Below are 10,137 nucleotides of genomic sequence, written 5' to 3' on the forward strand. Positions count from 1 at the left end.
AGCTGCAATCCCTGCCCCGGCTGCGGTGGCTTCGCTCCTTGTGTGGACCAGGGGTGGCGTGGGCAGAGCACACAGAGATTCCAGGGACATGGGTGAGGGGATTCATGGCCAGCACCTTGCAGCTGATCCCCTTGGCCCCTCCTCTCTTGTGGCCATGGGAAGGGCTGGGTGGGATGGCCCTGGCAGAAAGGTCTCCATGGATTCCTGCACATCCAGGTTCTGACCGTGGCTCTGTTCCTCTCCTCAGTCCTTCAAGCCCTGAGTGAAGACAACAGCCCCTCCCACATAAGCACATTTGTTCAGGTGATGTTCGAGGGAAGAGCTGCAGAACAACTTCCATCTGCTGGCTCAGAAGAACCAGTGTCTCTTGAGGACCTCCAGGTCCCTTGGGAGGTGAGACCACCTGGAGACCAGAGGAGACCAGCTGGAGCTGCAGGCACAGCTGATGATTGGCACAGCTGAGCCTGGGGAAGCTCCCATAGCTCCTGCCTTCTCCCTCCCTGTTGACAGCTCCCTCTCTCCAGCCCTCAGACCCTGCCTGTGGTAGTTGGTGTTTTACAGTTGTTTTAACATAAAAGTTAGACTTCCTATGTTAATCAGTTATAATGGGATGTTCTATCTCTCTGGAGAGCAAAGAGGGAGCTGGAGAAAGAGCTGGCCAGGCTGCTCTGGATCCTTTCCCAGCAGCCCTGGCTGAGTGGAGCAGTCCGAGCTGAGTGCAGAGGTGCCCATGGAACAGCCGTGCCCAGGAAGGCTCGGTGGGAAGGGTGATCCAGGAACCACAGGCCTGGCAGCCTGAGCTGCCACCGGGGAAGGCCTTGGAGCAGATCCTCCTGAGTGCCAGCCCACGGCACGTGCAGGGAGCCAGGGCGTCTGCTGGAGGCTGGGAAAGCTCTGCGGAGGGACAGGGACAGCTGGGGGTCCTGCTGGGGTGTTGAGGGCTTCTGTGTGGGAGTTTGGGGGGTTGGTGTTGGTGGGTGTTGGAGAAGGCATTGTCTGGAGGGTGAGAGGTCTAGGCTGGAATTTGAGTCAGTTTGAAGGCAGCATCTGTGCTTTGGCACAGCTTTGGTTACAGAGGGCAGAAAGAATATCTGTGACTCTTCCTGTTCATGATCCTGATTCTCCTGCAGGGAACAAGACGGGAGAGCTGTACTTTACTGGCCACTTAGATATCTGTACCAGGGGGAGGATTAGCCCCTTTGCCATCTACTCATTTGCTTGGGCTACTTTTGTAACACTGAGTGGACTTTAATTTCTTGAGAGCTTTTATTCCTTAAGAGAACTAGGATATTATCATCCCTTCATAGGAAACTGTTTGCAAACCAAAGAATGGCCTTTTGTTTGCCTCTGTGTAGTGTTATGTTCTGTAAAGTGACTCTCAGTGGATGATTTTAAGGCAAATGGTTGCTGCTTTGAGAAGAGAAGAAAAATTCCAATTTTCACCATCTCAGGCCATCCCAATGAATTTGGGAAGTTTGCAACTTTTTGGAACTACTTGAGTTGAGCAATGGGAAGTAAAACTTTCCTGAACTGAGGATTCTTAAATGCCAGATTCTTCTGTGCCTTTGCACTAAGGTGTTTTTGTGCTGAAGGAAATGACTTCAATGAGAAAATAATTTCAGCATGGAGTAAGAGACCAAGTGTTGCCTGCAGTTGCTCCAGGTGCTGCTGCCAACAGCCCCTGCAGGAAGGAGCACAGCCCCCAATGCACGTGGGCTTTGGCTCCCTGTGGCACAGAAGCCTCCCAGGGGCACAGGTCTCTGGGGCAGGAGATGGGCACCAGCGCTGCCAGGGCTCGGGGGGTGGCAGCTCTGCTTGGGCAGGGACTCTGCCACAGCTGCTGATGTCAGCGCTGCCCGGGCCCCAGGGGTCAGAGCAGCATTCGTGCCCTGGCCCACACGTTCCCTGTCCATGTCACAGCTGTGGGTTTAGGATGGCCACCAGCTGGGACGTGTCCCAAGGAGGCCGTGCCAGCTTCTGTGGAAGGTCCTGAGCCCTTCCCAGCGCGTCTGCGTCAGCAGCCCTGGGGCTCCTTCTGCTGCCATGAGCCTGCAGAGCAGGGCAGAGATTGCTGATGGTTTGAGCCATTTTTAAAGAGCCTGCTGGGCTGTCTTAGACATTTGGGGTGAGGGATTTCTTCACACCTGAGCCACTTTGGCTGGGCTGGGGGCGGCCCCAGGGAAGGGGGCAGTGTGTGCAGGGGCCCTTTGTGACACGGTGCAGAACGTTCACCATGCCATGGAATGGGTGTCCAAGGGCCCTTTGTGACATGTGGTGACACAGGAAGTGGCGGTGACAAGACCACGCCACAGTGCTCGGAGCACGCGATGGGACAGGACCGGACAGAGCGGAGCCGTGAGGAGCCCCCGCACAGCGCACTCGTTCCTGTCTGACCCGCAGCCTTTCCGAGGCGTTATTCCTGCAGCTGAGCTCGAGGCCAGGCCACGGGACTTGGTGACCCGTGGCCTTGCCGAGGCTTGTCTTCTGCAGGTGCTCTCGAGGGCAGAGCGTAGCACTTGGTGCCCCAGAGGCATCTCCCATCCCTGCCACCAGTGCCCTCGAGGCCCCACCACAATCCTTGACAGGAATCTCCTGTCCTTGTGGCAGGAGCCCTGGAGACCAGAGTGCAGGACTTGCTGTCCTGTAGCCTTCCGCAGGCATCTGTCTTGAAGGTGCCTTCCAGGCACAACTGCAGGACTTGCTGACTCGGAGCTTTTCCCAGGCATCTCTCCTGCAAGTAGCCACAAATCCAGTCACTAACATGGAGCAGAGACCCCTGAGAGCGCCCAAGGTGGCCTGGGGGGTAGAAGAGGAGGAAGAAGGCCCTGCAGCTGCCCCAGCACAGGAAACCAAAGAGGTGGTGCCATTTGAGCTGCCGCAGGAGGGTGAGTGCCACAGCTGGGCCACAGGCTTGGTGCCTGCAGCCAGCTTGGCACCTTTGCATCCCATCCCATCCCATCCCATCCCATCCCATCCCATCCCATCCCATCCCATCCCATCCCATCCCATCCCCTGGGCCATGCCCATGGACAGGACGGAAGAGGGGCCGGGCAGACACCCCTCAGGGGCCGTGCTCCATCCCCTGGGGCATCCCGGGGCTCTCCCTGCCTGGGGAGCGCAGGGCTGGGCCATGTTCTCCGGCCTCTCCCGCAGCCCCTCAGCTCTGGCTGCGCTCGCTCTTTGCCAGGTGCAGCCCTGGAGCGCACACAAGAGCAGGAGCCCGCCCGTGGCCTCTTCCGCAGAACAGCGCAGGTACCTGCAGCCATCCCCACCTGGGCTGGGCCTGCTGGCACCGCGCTTGCAGCATTCCCTGCAACATCCCTGGCTTCTTGCCCTTCTCCTACAGCTGGTTTGCAAATTCATGAGGAGAATTCGGGAGGAAGAGACCAGCCCAAGGGGCCCTGGGCTCAGAGCCTATTTGCACATCTTCAAAACCAAGACCAGTGCTGCTCTCCTGGATATGCTGGTAGAGGAGGGCTTTTCCAACCCAAAGCAAGTAAGCAGCCTGTGGCCAGGCTTTGATCCTCCCAGGAATTGCTTGCTCTCCCAAGCTGTCGTGGTTTAGGGCAAATTTGGTGGAGAATTTCCAAATTAGGGCTCCTCCAGTAAGCAAACCCACACAGCCCCTCCCCCCAACTGTTTCGGGAAGGATTCCTCGGAGAGGAGTGGAAAGAACCTGTTTATTTAACAGGCACAGCACCCCCCAGCACGTAACGTGAACAATACCGGATGACACCGCTTTGAAAAAAGATGACCAATTCAGAAAGTCTCTCTGGGGGGTGGTCACTCTGTTCTCAGTCCCTCTGGCGCTGGGGCAGCTGCTGCAGGCCACAATGTACAGAATCTTGGTGTTTCCCAGGTCCCAGTCCAGAGCAGGTTCGAAATGGTCAGAAAAAGGAAAGGAGAAACAGTCCAGGAAGGAATTGGACAGTTTAGCTAAACTAGCTAATGAGCAAAGCAAGCAGAAGCGAAGCAAGCAAGAGCGAGAGAGAGCAAAGCGAAAAGCAAAAGCAGAAAAAGCAAAAGCTGCAGTCTCTGTGTCCCGCCAGGCTGATAAGAAAACCAAAACAAAACTTTCCCTCTTCAGAGCCGGTCTTAAAGGTACAGAACATAATATCCAACATTAACAGAACACATGAATGGGGATACAAGCATCATAACGTCACCCTAGGACATTCCACCCCTTATCCCCATATCATCAACATACTACCACACATCATGCATTTTTTCACACAAAATTTCCATCTGCTCCCCCAAAATTTACAAGCAATACCCATCATGCCCTCATCACATCCCCACACTGGACCACTGAATCCATGCCCTATACTACAGAGCTGCAGGATTTCACCCCTTTCACCTTACTCACTCAAAGCTCCATCTTTCACTTGCTCAGACCTTCGACACTTGCACATCTCCTTCTCCATCTCCCACTTGCCCAGACCTTCAACACTTACACATTTCCTTCTATCTCATGTCTGTATGGTTTAATGTACAGACAATGGCAGTAACATCCAAGGAACAGTGATATTGCATGTCATTCTCACTCCACAATCAGATCTCCCTGTGGTACACATCGTGTTGTTCCATCTCTTTGCATTATCCACCATGTGCAACCTGGTCCCTGAGCAAAAACAACCCCATGAATGGGTTTGTCTGTACTCGAGGCAGAATTGACCCACACAGTCTTCCCTAACAAACCTCTGACACGTACCACTGGGACTTTATCTCCATCTATTACATTCAGGGACTCAGACTGGGCAGGACCTGCTCGGTTGGTGGAACCTCGGGTGTTAACTAACCAGGTGGCCTTTGCTAAATGCTGCTCCCAATTTTTGAAAGATCCCCCACCCAAAGCTTTTAGCTGGGTTTTTAGTAGTCCATTGTACCTCTCCACTTTGCCTGCAGCTGGTGCATGGTAGGGGATATGGTACACCCACTCAATGCCATGTTCGCTAGCCCAGGTGTTGATAAGGCTGTTCTTGAAATGAGTCCCATTGTCTGACTCAATCCTCTCAGGGGTACCATGTCTCCACAGGATTTGGTTTTCCAGGCCCAGGATGGTGTTCTGGGCAGTAGCATGAGACACAGGGTAGCTTTCCAACCATCCAGTGGAAGCTTCCACCATGGTCAGCACGTAGCGCTTGCCCTGGTGTGTCTGGGGCAGTGGGATGGAGTCAATCTGCCAGGCCTCCCCATACTTGTACTTGGACCACCGCCCACCATACCACAGGGGCTTCACCTGCTGGGCCTGCTTGATGCAGCACACGTCTCACAGTCATGGATAACCTGAGAAATACTGTCCATGGTTAGATCCACCCCTCGGTCTCTTGCCCACTTATAGGTGGCATCTCTGCCCTGATGGCCTGAGGCATCATGGGCCGATCGAGCTAGGAATAACTCTCCCTTGTGTTCCCGATCTAGGTCTATCTTTGACACCCCTATCCTTGCTGCATGGTCTACCTGCTCATTGTTTTGGTGCTCCTCATTGGCTCTACTCTTGGGGACATGGGCATCTACATGGTGGACTTTCACAGGTAGCCTCCCTACCCTGGTAGCAATATCTTTCCACTCATCAGCAGCCCAAATTGGTTTTCCTCTACGCTGCCAGTTAGCCTTTTTCCACCTCTCCAGCCATCCCCACAGAGCATTGGCTACCATCCATGAATCAGTGTAGAGGTAGAGCTTTGGCCATTTCTCTCTTTCTGCAATGTCCAGGGCCAGTTGAACGGCTTTGAGTTCTGCAAGTTGACTTGATCCACCTTCTCCTTCAGTAGCTTGTGCAACCTGTCGTGTGGGGCTCCATATGGCTGCTTTCCACTTCCGGTTCATCCCTAAGATGCGACTGGAACCATGAGTGAAAAGAGCGTAGTGTGTTTCCTCTGGGGGCAATTGGTTATAGGGAGGAGCCTCTTCAGCCCGTGTCACTGGTTCTTGTTCTTCATCTGTGACACCAAAATTCTCACCTTTGGGCCAATTTGTAATTACCTCCAAAATCCCAGGGCGATTCAGTTTACCTATATGGGCGCACTCAGTGATAAGAGCAATCCACTTGCTCCATGTGGCACTGGTGGCATGGTGAGTGGAAGGAACCTTGCCTTTGAACATCCACCCCAGCACCGGTAGTCGGGGTGCCAGGAGGAGTTGCGCTTCTGTACCAATCACCTCTGAGGCAGCTTGGACTCCTTCATAGGCAGCCAAGATTTCTTTCTCTGTGGGAGTGTAGTTGGCCTCAGAGCCTCTGTAGCTTCTACTCCAAAATCCCAGTGGTCAACCCCGAGTCTCCCCAGGCACCTTCTGCCAAAGGGTCCAGGACAAGCCATTGTTCCTGGCTGCAGAGTAGAGCATGTTCTTCACCTCTGCTCCCGTCCTGACTGGGCCAAGAGCTACTGCATGAGTGATCTCCTGCTTGATCTGGACAAAGGCCTGTTGCTGCTCAGGGCCCCAGTGGAAAGTGTTCTTCTTGCGGGTGACCAGGTGGAGAGGGCTCATGATCTGACTGTACTCAGGAATGTGCATCCTCCAAAAGCCTATGGCACCTAGGAAAGCTTGTGTCTCTTTCTTATTGGTGGGTGGAGACATTGCTGTGATCTTGTTGATGACGTCTGTAGGAATCTGACGCCGTCCATCTTGCCACTTCACTCCCAGGAACTGAATCTCACGAGCTGGTCCCTTTACTTTGCTCTTTTTAATGGCGAAACCAGCTCCCAGGAGGATTTGGATGATTTCCTTTCCTTTCTCAAACACATCCATTGCCGTGTTCCCCCACACAATGATGTCCTCGATGTACTGCAGGTGTTCTGGAGCCTCACCCTTTTCCAGTGCAGCCTGGATCAGTCCATGGCAGATGGTGGGGCTGTGCTTCCACCCCTGGGGCAGTCGGTTCCAGGTATACTGCAGTCCCCTCCATGTGACAGCAAACTGGGGCCTGCATTCTGCTGCCAGAGGAATGGTGAAAAATGCATTGGCAATGTCTATAGTGGCAAAGCACTTTGCTGCCTTGGACTCAAGCTCCTACTGGAGCTCTAATATGTCTGGCACGGCAGCACTCAGTGGTGGAGTCACCTCATTCAATGCACGGTAGTCCACAGTCAATCTTCATTCTCCTTCAGATTTTCGCACAGGCCAAATGGGGCTGTTGAAGGGTGAGTGGGTCTTGCTGACCACCCCTTGGCTCTCCAGCTCTCGGATCATCTTATGGATGGGGATCACAGCATCTCAAGTGGTTCTATACTGTCGTCAATGCACTGTGGAAGTGGCAATTGGCACTCGTTGCTCTTCTCCCATCAGACATCCTACTGCAGATGGATTCTCAGACAGCCCAGGCAAGGTGTTCAATTGCTGGATGCCCTCTGTCTCTACAGCAGCTATCCCAAATGCCCACTTGAGTCCTTTTGGGTCTTTGAAATACCCACTTCGAAGGTAGTCTATGCCCAAAATACATGGGGCCTCTGGGCCAGTCACAATAGGATGTTTCTTCCACTCATTCCCAGTGAGGCTCACATCAGCTTCCACCAAAGTGAAATCCTGGGATCCCCCTGTCACACCGGCAATAGAAACAGACTCTGTCCCCACATGTCTCGACGGAATTAATGTACATTGAGCACCGGTATCAACCAAAGCTTTATACTCTTGTGGTTCCGAAGTGCCAGGCCAACGAATCCACACAGACCAGAAAACACGATTTTCCCTAGCCTCTACCTGGCTAGAGGCAGGGCCCCTCTAAGCCTGGTTATCCTTCTTTCCCTGGGCATATGTCTTGGATGTTCCTTCAAGGGGATCAGACATGGCACCATCAGCATCATACCTGGTGGTTCGGCTCCGGGCAACTGGAGCTGCTTTCTTCCTGGTGGCTTCCTTCAATTCACGCACCCATCGTGCCAGAACAGCAGTAGGTTTTCCATCCCACCTCCTCATGTTTTCTCCACAGTCACGCAGGTAGAACCACAGCTCTGTTCGTGGGGTGTACCTTCTCTGGCCATCTGGGGAACATCTGCCTTGGATACCAGAACCTCTGATCTGTACTGCCGAGATTTGGAGAAGGTCTTCTTTAATCTCCTCTCTGAGCTTCTTATGATTCTCCTCTATCTTATCCTCTACGTTCTGCAGACGTGTTTCTACCGCTGCAATTCTGGCATGTGTTGGGCCATGCACAGCATCTGCATATGCTTGGAGCTTCCTTGCCATATCCAGCACAGTCTCATTCCTCTCATCCTTCTTCATTATGGCTAGGGCAGAAGCATATTCATGTGGCCCAAGTCGCACAAGTTTCCGCCACGTCACAGACGTGCATGGCACCAAGTCTGGGTTCCTAGTTGTCACATCATCTGAGAAGATAATCTCTGCCACTGCCATTTCTCTCAGGCATTGGATCCCTTGCTCTATGGTCTTCCACTGTGCTTGTTGCATGTAAAGATCATCTGCACACAGGTATCTTTGTGCAACACTTTCCAAGACCCGTGCCCAGAGGCTGTGAGGGTTTGCTCCCCTCATCATTCCTTGGTCGATGACAGGATCTTGTGATAGGGATCCCAAATGCCTCGCTTCCATGCCATCCAGAATTGTAGCCTTGCCTGCAGCATCCCAGAGACGGACTAACCAACTAATTATGGATTCATCAGGTTGTCAGGTGTAATCCTTCCGTAAGCCACAAAGGTCCTTCAGGGAAAAGGACTCAATATTTGCATCTGGTCTTGCACCTGCTGCTTTGACTCCTGATTTTATGTCAGGAGGCATTGAGGTTCCTTCTGCTGCATCATCGTCATCATCATCATCCACTGGTCGATTGGTCTTGTCCGTGCATTTCCCACTTCTAGTACTGGTAGCAAATCCATTGGTTTAGCTGCTGGCTTAGGCTCACTATCTGGTTTGGCTGCTGGCTTCGAGCCTGGGGTGTTGGCTGCAGCCTGAGTGACTGGGATAGCTGCTGATTTATCTCCATGCCCCCCTGCCTCTGTCTGCTGTCCTACAGTCTCCAACAGAGTGCGATAAGCATATGCCAGGGCCCAGCTCACTGCAATGCCCTTTCTCTCCTTAGGCTCATCCTGGTATTTCTCTTTCAGATATTTCCCCACCTCAGCTGGGTTCTGAATTTGTTTATGGGGAAAATCCCAGACTATAGGGTCAGGGAATTCCTTCAGGATTTGGCCCATATCTTCCCATTTCCCACACCACTCAGGATGTTCCACGCCTGGGTCTACTCCTGAGTCAGGGGTCTCATCAGCCCGTCTAGAAATCTCAGCCTTCATTCTGGAGAAGCAGCAGACTGTATAGAAGAAGGTTACCAGACTGAATACTAGAAAGATGGTTTCTTTAACATTCAGGGGAAACTGAACATCCTTCACTACTGATGCAACGGATTCATAGGAGAAGAAGGAAAGCAAAGGCTGAAAAGCCTCATTCCCTGCTGCTCCTCCTCTAACAAACTGGACGAATAACCATAGCCAGGAACCACTCATACCTGGAGCAGACCCCAACATGTTTATAAGCTTCTTGCACATCATTGCCATCAAGCCCAGCAGGATAGCTATTCTGGCCACTGTACCTCTACTGTAAAAACTACGTATGAGGGACAATACTAGAACTATTTCAGGATAAGAAAATAAACCTTGGGACCACAGAGGTATTAAAATCTCGAAAAACCCTAGGGACCAGAAACACATGCAAGCCTTCACCCCAACACTCATCATGAATTCAAAAAGCATGGCTATTAACTGCTTCAAACAAACAGAGAGTAATGGCAACCAAAATACACTCAAAACAGGGTTTTTCTACTCTCTCTCTCTCACCCCACGTTGGGCACCAAGATTTTGTCGTGGTTTAGGGCAAATTTGGAGGAGAATTTCCAAATTAGGGCCCCTCCAGTAAGCAAACCCACATGGCCCCTCCCCCCAACCGGTTCGGGAAGGATTCCTCGGAGAGGAGTGGAAAGAACCTGTTTATTTAACAAGCACAGCACCCCCCAGCACACAAAGTGAACAATACCGGATGACACCGCTCTGAAAAGAGATGATAAATTCAGAAAGTCTCTCTTGGGTGGTGGTCACTCTGTTCTCAGTCCCTCCGGCGCTGGGGCAGCTGCTGCAGGCCACAAGGTGCAGAATCTTGGTGTTTCCCAGGTCCCAGTCCGGAGCAGGTTTG

This window comes from Agelaius tricolor, unplaced genomic scaffold (assembly GCF_023055355.1).
Source record: "Agelaius tricolor isolate 1412-34295 unplaced genomic scaffold, bAgeTri1.0.p SCAF_40, whole genome shotgun sequence".
NCBI lineage: Eukaryota > Metazoa > Chordata > Aves > Passeriformes > Icteridae > Agelaius > Agelaius tricolor.